Source organism: Saccopteryx leptura, chromosome 6 (genome assembly GCF_036850995.1).
Source record: "Saccopteryx leptura isolate mSacLep1 chromosome 6, mSacLep1_pri_phased_curated, whole genome shotgun sequence".
Lineage (NCBI taxonomy): Eukaryota > Metazoa > Chordata > Mammalia > Chiroptera > Emballonuridae > Saccopteryx > Saccopteryx leptura.
The window spans coordinates 112,157,256-112,182,743 of record NC_089508.1 but is presented as its reverse complement, the minus strand read 5'-3'; positions in this window follow the sequence as shown (position 1 = coordinate 112,182,743).

Genomic DNA, 25,488 nt, shown 5'->3' with positions numbered 1-25,488 from the left:
AAGAAGATCAGCACAAAGGAGGACAAACATCCTGCATTCCATTGGTCAGAGACCCTTATCAGAAGTTTATGTTTGAAATTCGCCACTAAGCTAGACCCGGCCCCTGTTGCTATGCTGCGTGTGACCTCCCTAACAAATAGCTAACTGCCACATTTGCTTCTGTATAATGCTTGCTCACTTAGGATATATAAGGACCTAGCTGTAAGCGCCGGGCACGACTCTTGTTTGCAGCCCCTTGTGGGTATGGTGGCTCCGGACATCTTAGGAGTTCACCCTGAGCCGGTTAAACTTGGCCAATAAAGTACGATCTAAACTCCTGAAAGTCTCCGACATTTGTTCTTGCACCCAGTGGATGCTACATTCATATGTTGCAGTTAGCCCTGGAGGTTGAATGTTGGCAGAAGCAGTTTTTGGAGGAACAACTGTGGGTTCAGCTTCACAAAAGCCGGCAGCCGCTGGAGCCTAAGATGGAGCCATGATGGTGGAGTGGCTCTGAGTTAGTGAAAGCAAGCATTTCCAGCTCCTCTTCTGAGGATGAGAAGGCTGAAGCTGCCATCTGCAGACTCCAGAAGGTAAAAGCCAAGCAACAAAGATTACCTATTAAACCCCTGGTAGGTTTGCTACGATTGTGGGACATAGAGGTGGATGGCATCATGCTCTCAGGAACAAAGGTGAAAATGTTGGCCACCATTGCCACATGCTTCTCCTTGGGGCAGCGTCTTCAGAGCTGCCATGATGGCAGGGATGAGAGGGGAGGCCTGAGGCCCCATGTGCATGGACTGACTCTTAGGTTGTGAACAGAAGGGGGCACTGATTCCCTTTTTGGATGGACATGTGGCTTTTTAATAATATAAGAGACCCTGATGGGGTTGGGGGAGCTCTGGTGGAGGCCCTCTTGCACCAGGAAACTTTTCATCCAGTTGGAGAGAAGCTCCAAGAACATTTTGCGCTTTGGGCAAAGTGCTCAGAGCAACATTGTGAAGGGCACATTTGTAATTGTTGAAATTGTATGACTTGTGCTGTTGCTGTAATTTCTTGTGTGATGTGCCTCATTCCTTGCACAGGAATGCCTGTGGTGTGGATAGCAAAGTGAGCAAAAAGGGTGGAATGTTTGGCAAATGAGTTTGTAAAATTTGTATTTTTTGTTTGCTCATTTTTATTGTTAAAAAAGGGCACTGGGCAGCCATGTGTGTGCTAGCCCTCAGAACAGGGCAATTGATTGCAAATTGTGAATTGCATTCCTGCTTGGGAGGGGCCATTGTTTTGCTAATGTTTGCTGGAGGAGAGGTCTTTGTGGGCCCAGCCAGTTTTTCCTGGAGAGTGGAGAGAATGGAAAGTGATGAGGAAGAAACCAGTTTGTACAGAGAGAGAGAGAAGGTGTGCAGATGGGGAACCAGAGTTGAGTGGCTTTGGGAGCTCTGCTGAGACTGGTGGGACCTTCCTTTGATTCTAAGAGGAATGTATGGCCAGAGGCAGAGGCCATACATCATGGTAATGCACATGCAGGTTCCCATTGAATTCAGGCAGATGGTAAAGAAGCAGTGAAGCCAATGAGCAAACAAGCAGAGAAAACACTTCCTTTTCATTCAGGGCTCCCAAAGCACTGACGCATTCTCCAGTTCCACAACCAGGAGACTCTTCTCTGGTTCCTCCTAGAATCAAAGCCCCCACCAGTCTCAGCGGAGTTTGCAAAGCCCGTCACCTCTGGTTCCCCATTGGTACACCTTCTGTTTCCTTGCCAACATGGCTTCTTTCTCTGCAAAACTGGCTTCTTCTTCAGCACTCCGCATTTCTTCTCTCTCACTCCACAAACATGGCTTCTTTTTCCTTCTCCTGCTCTCTCTTTTCAAAAACTTTCAGGTGGGAAAACCTCTCCTCTAGCAAACATTAGCAAAACAATGGCCCTTCCCAAGCAGGAAGGTAATTTGCAATTTCATGGACCACATATACCTGGTGCTGCCCAACCCCCAATGCAAACTATATGTAAGCAAACATAAAAATCATATTTTATAAACTTATTTGACCAACAGGGAACCAGAGATGATTCTTTTGGTTGTGGAACCAGAGAATGTGTCAGGGCTTTGAGAACTCTGAATGAAAAGGAAGTGTTTTCTCTGTGTGTTTGCTCATCAGCTGGTGTGAGAGTTTAATAAAAGAATGGCCCACCATTTTTTGGCTCCCCTATTTCTTTATCATCTGCCCAAATCCAATGAGAACCTTTATGGCCATAATGGCAGCAGCCACTGGACTTATACTTGGCTCCTGTGACTATAGGAATTTTTAAATATTAATACTAGTACTCTGTGATGCTTCCAGTCAAGTTTCTTTGTTTGCTTGTCTCTTTGTCTTTCTTTCCCTCTTTCTCTCCTTCCTTCCTTCCTCCTTCCTTCCTTTCTTCCCTCCCTCCCTCCCTCCCTCCCTCCCTTCCTTCCCTCTTTCCCTTTTTCTCTTTCTTTCTTTCTTTCTTTCTTTCTTTCTTTCTTTCTTTCTTTCTTTCTTTCTTTCTTTCTTTCTCTTTCTTTCTTTCTTTCTTTCTTTCTTTCTTTCTTTCTTTCTTTCTTTCTTTCTTCTTTCTTTCTTTTTCTTTCTTTCTTTCTTTCTTTCTTTCTTTCTTTCTTTCTTTCTTTCTTTCTTTCTTCTTCTTTTCCTTCCTTCCTTCCTTCCTTCCTTCCTTCCTTCCTTCCTTCCTTCCTTCCTTCCTTCCTTCCTTCCTTCCTTCCTTTCCTTCCTTTTTATGATTTACAATTTAAAAACCCTTGTGTTAGAAATACTTTTTTCTTTTTTTGAAAGATAGACAGGAAAGGAGAGAGAGGGAGGGGAGGGGTGAGAAACATCAACTTGTTGCTTCACTTTAGTTGTTCACTGATTGCTTTTCATATGTGCCTTGACATGAAGGAGGGGTCTCAAGCTGAGCAAGTGACCCCTTTCTCAAGCCAATGACCTTGGATCATATTGATGACCCCATGCTCAAGTCAGTGACCTCAGGGTTTCAAAACTGGGACCTCAGCGTCTCAGGTCAACATTCCATCCACTGTACTCCCACCAGTCAGGCCAGGGCTGATTTAAAATAGATCACAGCAAGAAAGGTTAGGTTCAGCTCCAAAACACCTTACCAAAAAACTTCAGGTTAAACTTTAAGAAATCTGGCACCAGGGCAGCTCCTATTACTACCCACCTGAGCAAACCTGACTGATATCCCACATCCCCTGACCCAACCTACCACTGGGACAACTTCCTCAAGCAGAAATCTTCAGATTAAGCATTTCTCTTCACCCTGCACCAAAATTTCACACCAAAACTAGCCTCCTGACTAAGCCTTGCTCACTAACCCTATAAAAGCTTAAATCCCCAAAGACTGATGCCACTAGGATCTCAGCCCATCTGTATGTAGATGCATAAATAAATTTCTGTTAAAATCCATCAGAGCTTGTGTGTCCTTCCTGTGGTGACCTAACAGAAAGTTGCTCTGCTACAAGGGAGCCCCAGACCCAAAGAAGGTTTTTCATAATGGTTTAGCACAGGCTCCTTAGGAGCATTGTTGTGTGACAGGCAGGAGACCACCTTAAATCAGTTTTCCTAGGACCAGGAGCTCTCCCCACAGACCCTGGTCCCCACAACAGGAGGGGTATGCTATACCATGAAGTCCAACCAATTTTAAGAGAGCCAGAATTTTTGTTTTAAATATTAACATTATAGTATGTTTACGTGGCAGAGTGTACACTGCCTAAGTATACACTGCCCTAGAGCCAGACTGCTTTTGTTCAAAGCCTGACTTGGCCACGTACTAGATGGGCAAGAGATTGAATGCATTTATGCCTTAAATGCTTGCCTGCAAAATGTGGCTGAAAATAGTTCCTATCCTAGGAGTGTTGGGGGAAATAAGTGAGATATACAAAAAAGCTTTTTTAGAAGTGATTTATATAAATACCATTATCACATTATAGACACTATTCATTCTCAGATTCATTTGCTATTTTCCTAGGCTGAAAAATGTACACTGCTCACAAAAAGTAGGGGATATTTTTATCACTTCACATTCATTTTGAAATATCCTCAAATTTTTGTGAGCAGTATATCACTTTAAAATTATCTCTATACCGCCAAATGCTTATGAGTCTGTTTTTGTGTTTCTTGTTTGTTTTTAGATTCCACATATAAGTGAAATTATATTCTCTGACTTATTTTATTTACCTCAATACTTTCTAGTCTATCCATACTGTCACAAATACTAGATTTTATTCTTTTTTACTGCTGAATAATCATTCACAAATTGATAGACATATACATTGCTTTCATATTTTGGCTATTGAAAATAATACTACCGAGAACCTAAGGTTGCATATATCTTTCCAAATTAGTGCTTTTGTTTTTTCTGGATAAATAACCAGAGATGAAATTTCTGGGTTATATGGTAGTTTTATTTTTAATATTTCCAGAAATCTTTATATTGTTTTTTGTTGTGGTTGCACCAATTTACAATCCTACCAACAGTAAATGAGAGCTTTCTTATCTCCGCATCTTTGGCAACACTTGTTATTTATTGACTTTTTTATAATAGCCACAAGTGTGAAGTGGTATTTCATTGTGGTTTTGATTTAAATTTCTCAAATGATCAATGATGTTGAGCATCTTTTATGTATGTCCGTTGTCCATCTTTATATCCTCTTTGGAGAAATATCTATTCATGTTTTCTAATGGTTGCCAGAGAGGAGGGAAGGGGGGAATTTGTATAAAAGGTTAAGGTAAATGAGAGGTACCAACTTCCAATTATAAAATAAATAAGCTACAGAGATATAGTGTACAATAAGGGAAGAGTGTCAGTAATATTGTAATAACTGCTTGGTGATAGATAGTTACTAGACTTAATGTGGGATCACTCCGTAAGGTATATCAATGTTGTACCACTGTTGTATACCTGAAGCTAATATACTATTGTACACCAACTATACTTAAATTAAAAAATTAAGTAAAAGTATAAAATATAAAATCATAAGGAGAATTCATTTTCCACCAGTAAACTTTTCAAATTATACATGCTGTTAAGGGGCTTTGCTATAGATCAGCGATTTTCAACTAGTGTGCAACAAGAGATTTTAAAACATGCAATACCTGACTATTTAATCAGGGGCATTGATCTCTTCTTTCTTAAACTGTCAAACAAACAAACAAACAAAAAGTAACAACAGCCAACACAACAATAGCTATCCATTGTGAGTGAATAAATATTATATCTATTATTTTGGCAGATTGGCAAAAAACATATTTTTTGGTTTGCCGCAGAATTGTACTTTATATGTGCCATGAGATGGAAAAGGTAGAAAATCACTGATATAGATATTTTAATAAAAACATGATTAAAAGTAGAGTGAGATTAATATTGATTTAAGTTAAAGTTTATTCTTACTTATTGTCTTTGTGAACTTCAGCAAGTTACAAAACATTTTTAAGCCTAACATTTTAGTATTAAATATAAAATTATGATGGTCAGGGTTGCTGAAAATGAAATTATAGCAGTTAATCTTTGTCAAATTCTTATTATGTCTGGAATATAGTAAGTTCTCAATATAGCATATATTTATTTTTTGTTATGATTATTATTTTCTGGTTATATATTAGTGTTTACCAAAACACCACAAAACTTGATGGCTCAAAATAATGATTTATTTTTATGGTTTTATGTGTTGACTGAGCTCAATGAGGCAGTTCACACTTGAGCTCCCTCCTGCAATCAGTTGGTAACTAAGCTGGAATTATCTGAAGGCTCAATAGCATTGGCCATCTAAGATGACTTCTTCTGGATTCGCATGTCTTGTACCTTATCTATAATATTAGACATGGTTTGGTACTAGCCAGGCTTCTCTCTCTCCATTTGACCTTTCACTTAGCAGCTTGAACTTCTTCCAACATAGCAGTCTCAGAATAAGTAGTTTTCTCAAATGAAGGTTGGCTTTCCACAGAACGAGTAACCTGAGGCCAGGGAATAAGCTATAACAGTATTTTAAACTAGCTATTGAAGGCATATATCATCATGTGAAATATATTCTTTTTGTTATAAATGAGTCTTAGAACCACCCTGGAGTCAAGAGGAAAAAACTATATAAGAGTATAAATACTAGAGGGGTGTGGTTCAAGAGGGTTGGGTAATCTTGAGAAGTAGAGCTACAACACTATTATCTCTGTAATCACTATTACCAGTGTTCACACAGTCATCACTATCATTATATATTCTTTATTTTTATTTATTTATTTATTTATTTGTATTTTTCTGAAGTTGGAAACGAGGAGGCAGTCAGATAGACTCCCGCATGTGCCCGACCGGGATCCACCTGGCATGCCCACCAGGGGGCGATGCTCTGCCCATCTGGGGTGTTGCTCTGTTGCGACCAGAACCATTCTAGTGCCTGAGGCAGTGGCCATAGAGCCATCCTCAGCGCCCGGGCCAACTTTGCTCCAATGGAGCCTTGGCTGTGGGAGGGGAAGAGAGAGACAGAGAGGAAGGAGAGGGGGAGGGGTGGAGAAGTAGATGGGCGCTTCTCCTGTGTGCTCTGGCCGGGAATCAAACCCAGGACTCCTGCATGCCAGACCAATGCTCTATCACTGAGCCAATTGGCCAGGGCTATAGTCTTTATTTTATTGTTTTAAATTTTATTTAAAAAATTAAATTTAATGGGGTGACATTGATCAATAAAAGTACAAAGGTTTCAGTTAAACATTTCTGTAGCTTTTGAACTGTTTGCTGTGTGTGCCCATCATCCAAAGTTAAATCATCTTTTCTGTCACCACATATTTGTCCCTCTTTATTCCCCTTCCCCCCAACCCCCCTCCCCCCTCCCTCAGTAACCACTTCACTTTTATGTCCATGAGTCTTATTTTTATATCCCACCTATGATGAAATCATATAGTTCTTAGCTTTTTGACTTACTTATTTCACTCAGTATAATGTTCTCAAGGTCCATCCATGTTGTCATAAATGACAATATGTCATCATTTCTTATAGCTGAGTAGTATATATGTATATATCATATCTTTTTTATCTAATCCTCTATCAAGGGACACTTTGGTTGTTTCCATGTCTTGGCTACTTTGAATAATGCTGCATCTATTCTTGAATTAACTACAACTCATTGCAATCTTTTTGGGAAAAACATAAGAGACAATACTAGTATGTTTAAACTAACAATTGTCTTTAGCCAAATCATTTTACTTCTGAGTCCTATTCTAGGGGAAATTATTTATTCATAAAGATTTTGTCCTTCAGATATAAAGTTGAAGAAAGAAAGTGAGTCAATAAAAAAAAATTAAGTAAATTAAAACATGGTTCAATAAAAATATTAAATAAACATTAAAAATTATGTTTTAAAAGATATTTTAACAATTGCTTTATTAACACATAATATATATGTATTTGTGTGCATATATGTATATTATATATACTTTTAGAATGATATAATGATACATTTAAAACCAATCAAGAAACATATACATTGAAACATATTGGAGAGAATTAATATATCAATATTGGTAAATTATTTAGTATGAGTTATTTTTATAGCTTTTTCAATCCCTAGTTCTACTGTCCTTTTTTTTTAGCTAAGTTACCTGTTCCTTCATATTTTACTGTGCTTCCATTCAAAATGCTTTTTCTACACTATTTCTGTCTCACACCCAGTACTTCAGCTCTACTAAATTACTATAGATTCCTTGAATGCACCTTATTGCTTTAACCTCAGGAGTTGACATCTTCAGTTCACCACTTCCTATTCCTTATCCCACCTCCAATTTTACCTGCAGATGCCATAGACATTTTTGTGAGAATTTATCTGGCATGGTTATAGATCAATCATGAATAACATCTTTCTATTTTATTCTAGTACTTTTTCTAGTGCCAGGGGTGTCACCGTAAGCCACAAGGAAGGACAGTCAGATTTTGAAGGGAACTTAATAGTCCTGAAGCAACCCTCATCACAGGGTTGAGAGAGGCAGGATAAAAATGCTCCAGGTAAGTAATTCATGGAGGAATTCTATTCTTTTTTAAGAGGTCCTGCAGAATAAAACTTTTAGTTCTCACCTCAGTTATGCAATCAAGCATCCTTATATCATCTTTCTCATTCCAGTTCTTTGCTTCTGCATCTTGGAATCACCTCCTAAAAAATTCCTTACTTAGTCTCTGTTTCTTGGGGATCCCAATCTGTGGCTTGGTCCCATGTTCTGGTATACTGTTGTTCTTTCTGCTCGCCTTAAGGTTTCATCACCACAATACAACCTTTACCCTAACCTCATAGAATGTTAATTTATCCTTAAGAACCCAGCCCAGACTACAATAAACTTTTCCAGGGAGACCATTCCTTACCAAGGGTGTTTAATATTTCCTGCTTGTGCACCAGCACAAATACACCTTTACTATAATATTTATTACATTGTATTATAATTATGCCCTTATATATTTTAGCAGACTCAGTTTTGATGGTAGTGACTCAGCTTGTATTCATCTTTGTAGTTTAACATTGGATAGTTTGCATATAGTTAAGTACTCAATAGTATCATTTGGAAAGATGACTGCATTGATAACAAAAGAATAATACCATTGAGAATCAAGGGTACTTTCATCTCAGATTGATGAGAATGGTTACGAATCCATAAATTATTTTGAAACAAAAGAAAAAAAGGAGGCCCTGGCCAGCTGGCTCAGTGGTAGAGCGTCAGCCTGGCATGCAGGAGTCCCAGGTACGGTTCCCGGCCAGGGCACACAGGAGAGGCGCCCATCTGCTTCTCCACCCTTTCTCTCTGTCTCTCTCTTCCCCTCCCACAGCCAAGGCTCCATTGGAACAAAGTTGGCCCGGGTGCTGAGGATGGCTCTATGGCCTCTGCCTCAGGTGCTAGAATGGCTCTGATCACAACAGAGCAACACCCCTGGTGGGCATGCCGGGTGGATCCCGGTCAGGTGCATGCGGGAGTCTGTCTGACTGCCTTCCCGTTTCCAGCTTCAGAAAAATACAAAAAAATTAAAATAAAAAAAATAAAAGGAGAAAGAGAAAAGCAAAAGTGATGGGATGTCACTGCCTTGATTGTGTTACATTAAGGTGGCCAATCGTTTTCCTTTAGGGAGGACAGTCTTTCTTTTATAAGTTTCTTCCTCCCTCAAAAAGTGTCCTCCTACATGTCCTCCTTTTTGATATTGGAAGAATAATCTGTAAATGTCCGTATTCAATCGAGGCAGAGCCGATCCATTGCATGTGATGTGACGTATTTGTATCTAAATGAGTACTTTTCTTACAATTATTATTAAAAAGTAGTAAGCATGTAAGCATAATTACAATATAAAATATTACAAATGTTTTCATTATGCATTTATCATAGTGTATGATTGTTGCAATAAATAAGATGTTTCTATTTACGATCTTGTTTTCTTCAATTTATTTTTGTCCTCCTTTTCATTGTAAAAAAGTTGGTCACCACCTGACCGGGAAGTGGCGCAGTGGAGAGAGCATCAGACTGGGATGCGGAGGACCCAGGTTCGAGACCCCGGGGTCGCCAGCTTGAGCATGGGCTTATCTGGTTTAAGCAAAGCTCACCAGCTTGGACCCAAGGTTGCTGGCTCAAGCAAGAAGTTACTTGGTCTGCAGAAGCCCCACGGTCAAGGCACATATGAGAAAGTAATCAATGAACAACTAAGGTGTTGCAACAAAAAACTAATGATTGATGCTTCTCATCTCTCTCCGTTCCTGTCTGTCTGTCCTTATCTATCCCTCTCTCTGACTCTCTCTCTCTATCACTGTAAAAAAAAAATGTTGGTCACCTTAGTTACATTATATAGCAATGGTGATGGGATTTCATGACCACAGTTATATTACATTAGGTAAGACTCTTTCCTGGGAGTTAGTGATTCTCCTTCTGGGTTTTAGGAAGCAAACAGTTACTTTGGGAACTATATATGGAAAAGGCCACATGGCAGGTCACTGTGGATGACCTCTAGAATTGGATGGTGCTTCCAGCAAACAGCCAATAAGAATCAGGGACCTAGTAGAGGAACTGCTGGGTCATATGGTAGTTCTATTCTTAATTTTTTGAGGAACCACCATAGTGTCTTCCATAATGGTTGTACTACTTTACATTCACATCAACAGTGAATGAGGTTTCCTTTTTCTCTACAGCCTCTCCAGTACTTGTTATTACTTGTCTTGTTCATAATAGCTAATCTAAAATAGAATACTACTCAGTCATAAAAAATGATGACATAGTACCATTTATGACAACATGGATGGACCTTGATAACATTATACTGAGTGAAATAAGTAAATCAGAAAAAGCTAAGAATGGTATGATTCCGTACATAGGTGGGACACAAAATTGTGACTCATGGACATAGATAAGAGTGCAGTGGTTACCAGGGGGAAGAGACAGGAGGACCAGAAGAGGGGTATGGAGAAGGGGCATTAAGAGAAACAAATATAAGGTTACAGAAGATGATTTAACATTGGTTGATGGGGTATACAGCATAATCGACTGTCCAAATGATGTGGAGATGTTTTCTCTAAATCTATGTACTCTTGTTGACAAATGTCACTCTGTTAAATTTAATTGTCTAAAAAAATAATGAGGTACCCTTAATCAGATAGCACAAGAATATGTATTCTGCCAAGAATCTTAATGAGCATGGAAATAACTTTTTCATAGTGAAGCCACCAGATAAGAACACATCCCAGCATAACCCTTGATTGCATAAGGATCCCTGAACAGAGGAACATACTAACTTTATGCAGACCCTTGACCTGTGGAAACTATTCAATAAATGCATGTTATTTTCAGTCATAAAGTGGTTTGTTAGGCAGAAATAGGAAACTAATAAAAGTTTAGAAATTAGAATAAAAACATTATGTTAAAAATGTATTACCTTATTATTATTTGTGACCCAAATACTGGTTTATCAAAGCAGTTCTTATCCTCATTCATTCCTTACTTGTTCCCCTCTGAGATATCCCAATTATTTTAGTCATTCCTCTTTCTTCCTCTACTTCTAACAAGGTTTATATGACAAGATTTTCATGCCAGTGACTATAATGTGATGAGCATAAACATAGCAATAGAAAAGGTGATGTATTGACTCAAAAATCAAAAAAGAATCATCATTGTATGTTGTTAAGCAGCATCGTCAAAGAAGCTTCTTAAAAACACACTGGTGTGATAAGCAGAAAAATGGCTCCCCAAGGATGCCCCTGACTTGTGGATTTGTTACTTTCTATGGCAAAAGAGACTTTTGCAAATGTGTGTAAGTAAGGATTTTTGAGATAAGAAGCTTATCCTGGATTATCTAGGCATGCTCAATATAGTCACAAGGGCCCTTGAAGGTAGAAGCAGAAATCAGAGAGAGAGTTTTGAAAATGTTACTCCATCAGCTTTGCAGATGGAGAAAGAGCCAAGAGCTAAAGACATAAAGGCAGCCTCTAGATGCTGGAAAAGGCAAGGGAGCAGATTGTCTTCTAGAACCACCAAAAGAATGCAACCCTACTGACTCATCTTCAGCTTCTGACCTCCAGCCCTACTGTTAAGATGGTAAATCGGTGTTGTTTTAACCTGTTATTAACTTAGATAATTTTTTTTAAATGTTTTCCTTTTTTTTTTTTAAAGCTTTTTTTTTTTTAATTATTTTATTTTATTTTATTTATTCATTTTTAGAGAGGAGAGAGAGACAGAGAGACAGGGAGAGAGAGGAGAGAGAGACAGAGAGAGAGAAGGGGGGAGGAGCTGGAAGCATCAACTCCCATATGTGCCTTGACCAGGCAAGCCCAGGGTTTTGAACTGGCGACCTCAGCATTTCCAGGTCGACGCTTTATCCACTGCGCCACCACAGGTCAGGCCGATAATTTTTTAATAGAAGCATTAAAATACCAATATAATCAATAAATAGTGCAGTGGTACTAACAGACAAATCTTCCAACCTAAATGTATAATCGTAGCAAACCTGTATATTAAGATGTTCTCATCTTTTATTTTATTTATTTATTTTTTTCTGTATTTTTCTGAAGCCTGAAACGGGGAGAGACAGTCAGACAGACTCCCGCATGCGCCCGAGCGGGATCCACCCGGCACGCCCACCAGGGGGCAACGCTCTGCCCACCAGGGGACGATGCTCTGCCCCTCCGGGGCATCACTCTGTTGCGACCAGAGCCACTCCAGCGCCTGGGGCAGAGGCCAAGGAGCCATCCCCAGCGCCCGGGCCATCTCTGCTCCAATGGAGCCTCGTCTGCAGGAGGGGAAGAGAGAGACAGAGAGGAAGGAGAGGGGAAGGGGTGGAGAAGCAAATGGGCGCTTCTCCTGTGTGCCCTGGCCAGGAATCGAACCCGGGTCCCCCGTAGGTCAGGCCGACGCTCTACCACTGAGCCAACCAGCCAGGGCTCATCCTTTATTTTTAAAATGTCCTTATAATAAATATACTGTATAACTACCATAGATTCTTCATTACCATAAATACTGTTCTTCTGGTTTCTCTTTATAATGTTTTTCTTAAAGGCCATGGTGATACTTTGAGTATTTTCCTGTCCTTGTACAGACTTAAAAATTATCCAAGACTTTTGATGTTCTTGCAAGACTCCATATCTATCTGGTGAGGGTTAACATTTCCTTTGAGAAATAGTATAATGAGAAAATCTGATTAGATAAAATAAGCCTGAATTAAATCCCAACAGCCAAAGGATACTCACTGTATCAGACAGACTTTAGTAAAACCCTTAGCTTTAAGCACTGCTTGAAGAATAACAGAACCTCTCTGACAAACCCAAAGAAAACTGCTATCACAAATTCCTGCTTTCCATAATGTCTTTCACTGGGTAAATGAATCTTTGCTGAAGAGTGACCAAAGGAATTCATAGACCACTACATAATGTCCATTGGTACACTTCAGGGCTACTTAATGTTTCTTTTAGAGGTAGAAAGTTAGATTTGTTGGTTGAATAAATAGGGTGTAGTAAAAAGTGATGCATTCTTTTTCCAGTGTTCTTCAGACCAAAAAAATAACTGTCTCACTCGATCTTTAGTGGCAAATGAAACAATAAGAATGTAGGGTTGCAAGCCTTTCAGTTGTCACCATAAAGAACAAAAACAACAGCTTAAATCTCTGTTACTCTAACACCAAACATTCTAGACATTATTTTTATTCCCAAGAGGCAAAAGGGGCAGAGCTGTGGAAGAATGACAAGACCACATATCTGTTCATTTTATTAAACTGCCTTACTTGCTTATAAACAGCTGAAAAATCCTCTTATGTGAAGAATCCTTAAATGACTCAATAAAATTGACAATTACTAAACAATTGGCTATATATTTCTTCTGTACTGAAATAAGAATGAATTGTCCAGGTTGACCTCTTAACACTTACATTTTACAATTAAGCCTGCAATTCAGGTAGTTGTCATCAGAGAGAAATAGTCCCATCAGAATTACATAGCCAAGGCTCTGGGCTCAGAACACTAAATTATTCAAGAGCTTAATTTATATGTGATTCAGATACCTGATCATTTTTCTTTTAAAAATAAATTTTTAAGAAAACAATGCATTAAATAATTACTCAATGAGATCCAATAATTAAACTGATAGTAGAAAGGGAAGTGATTCCTCCAAGGAACTTTGCCTTATTTTACCTGTGAGTCTTTTAAATGTTTTGAACCTGAACAGAACAATTTTTTAAATATTGTATAGTAACAAGTAATATGTACTCTTTTCCACTGATGTACTGAGGAAATGAATATGTCGCAGATGAATGTATACAGTCCATATTCCAGATGTCTGGTATTCAGTGACTTAATAGAAACATATCCTAATTTATAAACTTCAAACTAATTTTTTTCTTATTAGAGTATGCATGCATACTCCTTCCTTTCCCTACCTTCCTTTCTTCCTTCCTTTCTTCCTTCCTTTCTTCCTTCCTTCCTTCCTTCCTTCCTTCCTTCCTTCCTTCCTTCCTTCCTTCCTTCCTTCCTTCCTTCCTTCCATCCATCTTCCTGTCTCAATCTCTCTCATATATCTATATATCTATGCATCTATGTGTCTATCTAAATTTATCAAATGCTCTTTGACCAGTTTTAATATATTCTTAATGGTTCCCCCATTAATTAAAAAGTTAAAAATATGTGAAAAAATATTCATTTTATATTGACATGAAAGTCATGTTATTGAACCTTTTGAAAATTAGAGTTTAGTGCATTTGTAGATCACCCACTTAATGGGGCCAAGTAAACTGGCTTGCTAAAAAAGTATAGGCACTTACACGGCTATTTAAGTTTGAAGACATCTTTTTTTTAGTTTGCTGACTCTGGAAATCTCAAAGTTTGTCTTTTTTTAAGCTGATATTATGGGGTATTTTTGTTTGTTTCTGATTCACACAGACTGAAAATTTATTTTTCTTTGGGGAGAACCATAGATGGACACTGAGTGTTATGGTTGACCATTTGGTTATCACTATCAGGTAAATAATGGAGCTCAAACCTTTGTCATATCAAAGATAACAGAGAATCTAATCTGTATTTATTTTTCTTTGTTTATTTGTTTGCCTACTTGGAAAAGAGAGTAGTTCTTTGAGGTCTTTACCTTTTATTGGTGGCTGAAACTGCAACTCTGAAGCCATAGCTCTCTCCACATCTCGCGTGTGTCATTGAGAAAAGTTTTTACCTTTCTTTAGGCCAGTGTGAATAATTTTGCTATGCCTGGAGTATATTAATAAATTAAATTATGATTTATTTTATATTAAAAGAGCTCTATTTAGATTCACATAAAGACTATTTTCAAAATTCACAAAAACTAAAGAAACAGAATTTTTAATAATATTGAAATAAAATGTTCTTACTGAAACTGCTTCCTCAGAAACATTCTATGTTGAACGTTCCAAAATAGTAATGGGGATTAAAGTGCAGAATAGGAAATGTAGTCAAAACCATTGTAATAACTAATATGGTGCCATATGGATACTGGAAATATCAGAGGGAACACTTTGTAAAGTGCATGATTATCTAGCCACTATTATATACACCTGAAACCAATAAAAATGGTTAAGAATTATAATTTATTTTTTTAATTAAAAAAGGAAACAATCAATGAATTCAGATTAACATAATTAAATGTATCTCTGGACAAATCAGAATGGTTTAATAATTTTGATCTAAGTAAAAAAAAGAGCTGCGTTATGTTTTTTCTTGTCTTTGTTATTAAATGTAGCACAAGAATTCAGTTTATATTTATAAGATTTGTCTGTTTTATCAAAAGTATTCTCTTTAGTATGAACTTCCAAAATGTTTTCTATGGTTTTATTTATCAAATAAGCTGACATTATTCATCTATAAAATATTTAAGAATTTGAAAAATTAAAATTAGTGTTCAGCAAAACTGAGTAAGAATTCTGATAAACATTATTATAGCAGTAATTATATTTGTTGTGTATTAACTTAAAATTATTTTTTAAGATTTAAAATAACCATAAACCCTAAATAAATACTAAATAAAGTTAATATATAAATAGTTTTTAATATCTGTTTAATTTCTCAGTAATAGTAAATACTAAAACATTACTAAGCATAACTGTAAACAGAAAGTTTGCTTCTTTTTATTATGTGTTTCAAGAAACTATCTCTTTGGGTCATCTTAATAAAGATGCTCATTTTCCACCTTCAAAAGATATTTTAAAATGTATATAGCACTTAAAAATTGTGTTATACATATTTATGAATTTTCATAGTCTACAAGAATGCTGTAATATGATAGACATTTCTCAATGAACCATTTCTAAGCATTTTTTTCTGAAATTGATATGATTTATTTTGGCTAAAAATTATAATTAACATGAGTAGTTGAGATTTTCCTAAGAAAAATGATGATCCAGAAGCACAGACAAAAGAATAAAATGTATATCTCTTTTAATCAATATATATATATAAAAGAGTAATCCAATGTCTTTGGTTAATCAGTAACTTGAAAGAAGATAGTAAAAAGCAAAAGCTGAACTGTTATAAAAATATATTTATGCTTGCAGAATGATATTTTTTTACTTGTCCTGATTTAAAATATCTGCAAATGCTGGATCTGTAAAGACACAAGGATTGTGTAAATAGTTTTGCCAAAGTTGGCTCAGTTTGATGTGTTTATTTTTAAAATGCCATGAAGCATTTACTGCCAAATATTAATGACAAACTGTAATTTGACTTTCTCACTGTTAAAATGATAAATGATAATCTTTTTCCTTCTGTGCAATCTGCCCAGAAATAGCAGGGATGCCATGGCCAACTAAAATGATTTTATCTCTGAGATAACTTTATCTTGCCCTTCATTTTTAAAAAATAGAACAAAATTTACTCACATATGGAAGAGTGGTTTCCTTCTAATTTGTTGCTCAGGCATCATAACCTAATAGCCAAATATATTAAACTTTTAAATTTTGTTGTCCCAAGATCAGGCTCTCCACTTCAGAAAAATAAAAATTATAAGAAAAATATTTACACCCGAACATCTTTTATGTTATCCAGAGACTCCCAAAGAAATCATCTAGAACTGCTCTTTCACTTCATAAAAAAAGATTTTGTTGTCTTTTTCTTTTAGTAAAATACAATTAGTACCTGCATATTAATTGTCAAATCAGAAAAGATACTTAGACTACTATAATATTATAGAGTTAAGATATTATTAATAGAAATACTAAGTTTTGTCAATGACTTTGCATTCCATTTTTCTTAATTTCATGGGATACATGGATCACATTTTTAAGCAATAACTATATAATGTACCCCAATAAAAATTTTTACACTTTTAGGTTCTTATATTATTGGCAAGTGTAATAAATTGACTACAGTCATGTAGTATCATTAACAAACAGGTTTTTGCTTCCCTCTGATGGTTTCCTGAAGGCTCTGCTATAAGCTGCATCTAGAATTTATATATTAAACAGTAAAAAGACAATGTCTTGTGAAAAGAATAGTGTGAGGTAATTTGAACTACTAGTACTTCAGAGAGTAGATAGACTATTGTACAGAGGCTTCCAAGCTGACATGGTTTAAACAACTTTCAGATTGTACCAGTTGACTAAACCATTATATTGAAATTTCTTTTTGTCTAGAAACAAATATATTTAATGAAAGTACATTGTCTACCCACAATCCAGCAGAATTAATTACCTAGAACTAAATAACTGATAAGTGTAATGTAGTGGTAGTTATTTGTATTGAATATTATTAATAACATGTTTAATATTCTATTTTATGGATATAGAAAATCACCATCTCCAACTCTTAATTAAATAGACTATATTTTTTAAACTGAAAAAGAACATTTGTATTGATATCTGGTTGTCGCTGATCCCCTATCCGTCTTGCTCTTACCCAGAATTCAGAAACAAGAACCTTTTTTGAATCTTTTAGGGCAATATAATCATTTACATCCAGTCAATAAAATCTGTCTTTCTATTTACCAGTATAAAATTGGACAAAGTGTATAGCCATGGCTCTACCTGAGTGTCACATTTGAGAATGATTCTCATTTAATCTGGCATAGGAATGCCACTATTAAGAAATAAGGCCCTAATGCCTGACCAGCCAGTGGCACAGTGCATATAGCATTAGATTGAGACACAGAAGACCCAGGTTCAAAATCCCAAGGTCGCTGGCTTGAGCACGGGTTTATCTGGCTGGAGTGCGAGTTCACCAATTTGAGCACAGGGTCACTGGCTTGAATTGGAATAATAGACATGAACCATGATTGCTGGCTTGAGCCCAAAGGTGCTGGCTTGAAGTCCAAGGTTGCTGGCTTGAGCCCAAGGTTGCTGGCTTGAGCAACACTTGCTCTGCTGTCCGTCACCACGCCCCGACCAGTCAAGGCACATATGAGAAAACAATCAATAAACAACTGAGGTGCTGCAATGAAGAATTTATGCTTCTCATCTCTCTCCCTATCCACCCCTCTCTCTATCTCTCTCTCTTGCTTAAAAAAAAAGAAAAAGAAATAAGGGTTGACTTATATGTGAATCTGGTGCTTTGAGCCTCTATTCACTAAGTATTCTGTGAAATATCTTGCCATATTTTACAGGGAAATGTCACTAAATTGTCTCAGATAGCTCTGGCTTAATATTAATACATAGTTTGCAAAGTCTCATTTTTACAAGCAGTAAAAGAAGTTATTTCCTTACCTGAGAGGTAAGGCTGGGTTAGTATAAGGTCTACCGGAAAGTTCTGTCCATTTCTATCACAACAAGTTTCGACACGTAAGCACATGTTTAATTGGCACATGTGTGCCTGTCTATTTTTATCACTTAATGTATACATACTGACATAGCAAATTAACTAAAACAAAGTTGATTCACGTTAGTCTTATGTGTGAAACGATAGTGTACCCATGGCAACTGATAAAGCTCATTTACACCACTGTAATTTTTACGAATTTCAATAAGGAAGAAATGCTACAGAAGCATGTCTGTCGCATCCACCATATTCCCCAGACTTAGCATCCTCTGACTGTCACTTGTTTTTGTCCTTACAAAATTTTTTGAAGGGCAAAAAATTCAAAAATGAAGAAGATATCAAACAAGCACTGGTTCAATTTTTTGCATCAAAAGAGAAAACATTTTTCAAAAATGGGATATACAAATTGCCCTCATGCTGGTAAGAAATCATTAATAATAATGGCAATTATATTATTTAATAAAGTTTATTGATGGTAAGAAAAATTTGTATTTTGTTTTATTCCAAAAATGGACAGAACTTTCCAGTAGACCTTATATATTTGGAGGACATCAAGAAAATAGGAATTTGCCTGACCAGGCAGTGACACAGTGGGTAGAGCATCAACCTGGGACACTCATGACCCAGATTCAAAACCCCAAAATCTCAGGCTTGAGTGTGGGCTCGCCAGTTTGAGCTCAGAATCACTGGTTTGCACATGGGATTATAGACACTGGATTGATCCCAAAGGTCACTGGCTTGAGCAAGGGGTCACTGGCTCCTTGACAGAGCCCTCTTGTCAAGGCACATATGGGAAGCAAATCAGTGAACAAATAAAGTGCTGCAAATACAAGTTGATGCTTCTCATCTCTCTCTCTTCCTTTCTCTCCCCCCCCCCCCCCCGCTTATAAAAAAGGAAGAATTTACTCAAATTCATGAGTACTACAGATGAAATCTGGTGGAGAAAGTGTCTTGAGGTTGGTTTTCTAGCTTTGGAATAGAAGGGCAAATAAGGGCTTTTCCAAACCCAATCAAATATCATTTCAGAATTTTCAGTCAAAAGTTCTTTGGCATTTCTACACGCTCAATACTGAATGGCTCTCGATTTGCAAACCAAATACAAGAAGACTTACATGATTAATGAATATTTCTGTAACACCTATGTAAATAATAAGGTCAAATCTAAATCCAAAAACATTTTTGTGAACAAGATTAATCTTTGGACATTACTTATGATCAAAAGGTGATAAAAAGTAAAAAAAAAAACCCTGAAACTTAAAAATTTTTTTTCAATGTTTTATATTGAAAGACAACTCTAAAATTATTTAGGAGAATGCATAACATTGTTTACTACTTATTTATAGACCGAGACTTGGTAATACTACATGCTAATTTACAGAGATTTTCTCAATAAAGCAATTCATTCCTGTCAGGTGAATAGGTAATGCCAATGATTACAGATTATGGCCTGTTGGACTTCAACTAGTTTTGTATCTAATGAGACAATCATGTAGCAACAACCTTTTATTAATGTACTCAATGCATATCTTGCACTCTCCTTCATCATTAAATTAGTTGAATAAATTTTAAAAAGTTTATTTATATGTGATATGTTACTTAATATTTAAAAAATCAGTTTAATAAATGTTAATATTATGCATATAAGGAGCTAAAAAGAAGCAAAAATCATTTAAAACATCCCAAATTATGCCAACTCACCAGCTATCAGTGAAAAATGGTTTTAGACACGTATCTAGCTGTATTCCCCACTAAATGTACAATGATGGTATTTATGACAAAGATAAGTACATCTGGAAAATTTCCTATTAAAGCAGTTTTAGGGGGAATAATTTGGATGGGAGAAGTGTCTATTCAGTTTTTTGCCCAATTTTTGATTGGATTGTTTACTTTCTTGGTGTTGAGTTTTACAAGTTCTTTATAGATTTTGGTTATTAACTCCTTATTGGATGTCTTGGCGAATATGTTCTTCCATTGTGTGGGTTTTCTTTTTATTTTGTTCAAGTTATCTTTTGCTGTGCAAAAGCTTTTTAGTTTGATATAATCCAGTTGATCTAGCTTGTCATTAAGGCCACTGTTTCTTTGTTAATTTTCCTTCTGGAGTTTCTGTCCATTGATGTTAGCAGGGTATTCAAATCCCGTACTACTATAGTATTGCTGTTGATTTTGCCATTTTTGTTCATCAAAATCTGTTTTATATATGTAGGTGCTCCTATATTAGGTGCATATATGTTTATAATTGTTATATTTTCCTGTTGTAATGCTCCTTTTATCATTATGTAGTGACCTTCTTTATCTCTTACTATAGCCTTTGTTTTAAAGTTTATTTGTTCAGATATTGCTCCCCTAGCTTTATTTCATTTCCATTTGCATGAAATATTTTTTTCCATCCCTTTACTCTCAGTCTATGTGTATCTTTTGTTCTGTGGTAGGTCTCTTGTAGACAGCATATGCACAGGTCCTGTTTTCTTATCTATGAAGCTACCCTATGTCTTTTGATTGGAGCATTTAATTCATTTACATTTAAGGTTATTATTGATATGTTGTTGTTTATTGCCATTTTATTCTTTAAATCTATAATTCTCTTTATCTCGATTTTTTTTTTCCTTTGCTCTTTTTACAGCAAGCCCCTTAACATTTCCTACAGTACTGGTTTGGTTGTAATAAATTCCTTGAGTTTTTTTTTTTTTTTTTGTCTGGGAAGCTTTTTAGTTCTTCTTCAATTTTAAATGATAATCTTGCTGGATAAAAAAGTCTTGGTTGTTGGCTCTCATTTTGCATTACTTTGAATATTTCTTGCCATTCCTTTCTGACTTCAAGTGTTTCTGTTGAAAATTCGGATGTCATCCTTGTGGGGGCTCCTCTATAAGAAATTGACTTCTTTTCTCTTGCAGCTTTTAAAATTTTTTCTTTATCTTTTATCTTTGGTATTTTAATTGTGATGTGTCTTGATATAGGCGTCATTGATTTGTCTTTACCAGGACTCTCTGTGCTTCTTGAATTTGTGTGACTTTTTCCTTCATCAATTTAAGAATGTTTTCAGCTATTATTTCTTCAAACAAGTTCTCTATTTCTTGTTCTTTCATTTCTCCTTTAGGAACCCCTATGATGCAGATGTTATTTCTGTTTATATTGTCACAGAGTTCTCTTATACTTTTCTCAGACTTTTTGAGCCTCTTTTTTTTTTTGCTGTGCCATTTCTGTGTTTTCATTTATTTTGTCCTCTAAGTCACTGATTCAATCCTTTGCTTCATCCAGCCTGCTATTGATTTCTTCTAGTGTAGTCTTCATTTCTGATATTGTAATTATCACTTCTGATTGACTCTTTTTTATGATTTCAGTGTCCTTTTTGATGCTTGCTATTTAGGTGCTCATTATGTCCATCCATTGTAGCTTTAAGATCCTTAAGCATCCTAACAAGCATTATTTTAAACTCTGCATCTGGTAATTTGGTTACTTCCATCTCATTTAGTTCTTTTTCTGGGGATTTCTCTTGTTGATTCATTTGGATTACATTTCTCTGTCTTCCAATTTTTTCTGTGTGCAGTTTGTAAGCTTGTTGGGGTAAGGCAGCTGAGGTTGGTACATGGAATGCAACCCCTCCTCCAGGGCTTAATCTCTCAGCTTCTGTTGGTTGCACAGATTTTAATTCTCCCTAACAAGGTGAGCTGCATAAAAGTCTTAATTTAACTGCTGTTAGTTTGCTGAGCCCAGCAGGGAACTTCTGTGATTAGGACGAGGGTAGTGGGCATATCTTGCTTTTTGGCCCCAGTGGAAACTCTATTTAGGCTTTTTCTTTCCTATATGGTAATTCCACAGAAATGCAGTGGTTGTGTCCTCTGAAAACCATAAGGTGTGTTCTGCCCAGGTACTCTCTGGGGGTGGGGTGCATTCTCTGGATCAGAAGGGGGAGGTGTAGCTCAGATCTCCCCAGAAAGCTAAGTATTGCCCTTCCTCTTTACTTCCTCCTTTCCTAACGGTCTTTCTCGCTGATTGGAGCTGGAAAGCTTTCTGGAGTTGGGTCATTTGGCATTACATTAGGCTTGTGCTGGATGGAGGGAGTGCCCCTCCCCTTGCTTATGGCCACCATTGTATTGAAAAATGACTCAAAACAGGTATTCTTCTCCCTGTCACTGTTTGTGTCCCTGTGCCTCAATCCCCCCACTCCCATCATGCAAGACCAGTCCTCTCATCTCTCCACATCCCCAGAGCCTCAGGTAAGTGGCTCAGAGTGAGATTTTTTTGTGTTGGCCCTTTAAGGCAGCTGCAAATTCTTTGCAAGTCATTTTCCGCAGATAGAAATCCCACTCTTCTCACTCAATGCTGTCAGGCTGTCTCCTCCAGTCTCTGGGTCTCTAGGCTGGGGCTCTGGTCCTGGGGTTGAGGACCCCCACTGCATTCCAGCACTTCCAACCAGTCTCAGTGTGTTTTTTTCTGTGATCCTTAGTTTTCAAGTCCTGTTCTTTTAGTCCAAAGTTGGTTTTTCACGATTGTTGTTCTTACATTAATTTGTAATCCAGTTTGGTGTTGGGAGTTGGCAGTTTGTATGTCTGCCAACTCTGTTGCCATCTTGGAATCACCATAATTACATAATTTTTATAAAAAAAAAATTAAAGGGTTTCTTTTGAAATTACAAGAGCCCCATTTCTCATGATCTATTTAGCATAATCTCATGTTTGAGTTCATTTTCCTTTAAAAAATATGCATCCCCTGAATGTCATAAATCCAGGATATTTCTTTTCTATATTTTGTGAGAAAACAAGACATTTATTTTAATAGTTATTTCAATATAATTATAAAGATTTAAAACTGAGTCTTCCATCAAATGAAAAAGGTCAGAAATTCTATTTAGTAATGTTCACAATGGCTCACCTTAAAAATGTCATAAAACTATACCTGTAAGAATATTATTAACACATTAATTTAGTTTTATAAATGGTGGTTTATGGGAATAAAGAATATTATTGAAAAAATGTGGATTCTTTTTTCCAAGCCTCCTTTAATAAAGCTGTACTTTCTACTACTAATAAGCAATTTTATCATTACAAGAAGGCAACAGTAATTCCTTTACACTTTACAAAGGCATTTATTTATTATCTGAATGAGGATTACACTTAATTTGAAGAACTATTAAATTATTTTATAAAGTATCTCAACACCATATTTTAATAAGATGTAGCATTTGAACTAATCTGTTAGTGATCAGAGAAGAAAGGAAACCATGCAGATAAAAATTATTGCTGTAACTTAAGGGGTTGGCAACCTTTAACACTTGTGCCAGATGGTGACACACTGGGTCATTTGAGCTGGCAACCAGCCTCTGGTGGTTGATCAACCCCTGCTGTCTTTACTACTACTTTGAGTTATTCTTAAAATCCTGGTCACTGAAAGGCACAATCAACACCAATCTTGAATTTCACAGTGATCATGGCCTTCAGGTCACTGTACCTCATCTGTTTTAAATTCTATAACAGCAAATAAAAAAGAAAAAAAGATTTTATGACTCCTGAGAAGGGTGATTTTAAAAATATTTTTATTCTACTGTAGAATGTCATATGAACTTCAATGTTTCATTGAGCAATATCCTCATCAAGTGGCCATTCTGCTTTACTGTCACAATTATAATAATGATGAACTCACTGTTTCCTGAGGATGACCGTCTATCTTTTTACAGATGAAGGCAAAAGCAAGGAAAAAATTGAAGTCTGTGTCAAAGAGATGTTCACCTAAGAGTTTGCACTCTTTTTTTTTTCTTTACAGAGACAGAGAGAGAGAGAGAGTCAGAGAGAGGGATAGACAGGGACAGACAGATAGGAACAGAGAGATGAAAAGCATCAATTATTAGTTTTTCATTGCAACACCTTAGTTGTTTATTGATTGCTTTCTCATATATGCCTTGACCACAGGCCTTCAGCAGACGAAGTAACCCCTTGCTCAAGCCAGTTACCTTGGGTCCAAGCTGGAGAGCTTTTTGCTCAAACCAGATGAGCCCGTGCTTAAGCTCACGACCTCGAGGTCTCAAACCTGGGTCCTCTGCATCCCAGTCCAATGCTCTATCCACTGCGCCACTGCATGGTCAGGCATACTTTGCATTCTTATTAATCAATGTCACCCAATTAAATTTAATTTCTAAATTAAAATAGAAAAAAAAATTTCAAGTCTGGCTTTATGCCTCACAAGTATTGACTGTGATGATGTAAATGAAAAGTATTGCAGGTGTGAAAATTTTATAAACTTGTACATTATTAAAAATTAAATATAATAAAAAGAGAAAATAGTTTTTGCATTATTTTAGGTGCATTTCTAAGATTTTTTGCATTTATTAAATTATAAAACTGAGCCAAGGAGATCATGAAGGTAAAACGGTGGTTCTACAGTGTACTCTTTAGTGTCTGCCATGCAGCCTCATTTCTTTCTTTCTATTACGTTTCTCTAAACTGGCCCCTACCATATAGTATTTTGCTTGTACAATGACAATAACTTACATATTTGTTGCCCCATTTCTCTTTCTATTGTTAAATAATTAAACAAAATTTTTCATAAACAATTCATTAATTTCACACAGGGAGCTATAATTAAAAAGAAAAAGTCAGGTTCTTCCAAATAGAAAGAGCCAATGGAGCCAGTGGTACATAAATATATAGTTATTTCAAGATAATCAACCATTCTGATTGAACAACATTTGGGTCATTTTATTTTTATTTCAAAGGAAAAGCTTCCATATTCTATTGCAAAATCATAAACTTTCTTCCATTATGCTAGTTTCAAGAAGTAAGGCTTTAAAAATGTTTATTAAAACCTCATGGTTGCTGTTACCTAGGAATAATTTTAGATGTGTTTGTAATTCAAAACTGTTTTTTGAAAGATTCAGCTACTCCAAGTTGATCTTGAAATGTAGGCCTATTAGAAATACAAGTATGGGCCCTGGCCACTTGGCTCAGTGGTAGAGTGTTGACCCAGCCTGTGGATGTCGAAGGTTCAATTCCTGGTCAGAGAATGTGACCAGCTGCTTCTCCACCACTTTCCCCTTCTCTCTCTCTTCCCCTACCATAGCCATGGCTTGAGTGGTTCCACAAAGTAGGTTTGAGACACTGAGGATGACTCCATGGCCTTCACATCAGGCAAACACACACACACAAAAGAATTAAAATGGTTCAGTTGTTGAGCAACAGAGAAATGCTCCCCCCCAGTGGGTTTGCTGGGTGGATCCCTGTCGGGGCTTGTGTGGGAGTCTGTCTCTCTGTCTCCCCTCCTCTCAATTAAAAAAAAAAGATATGCAAGT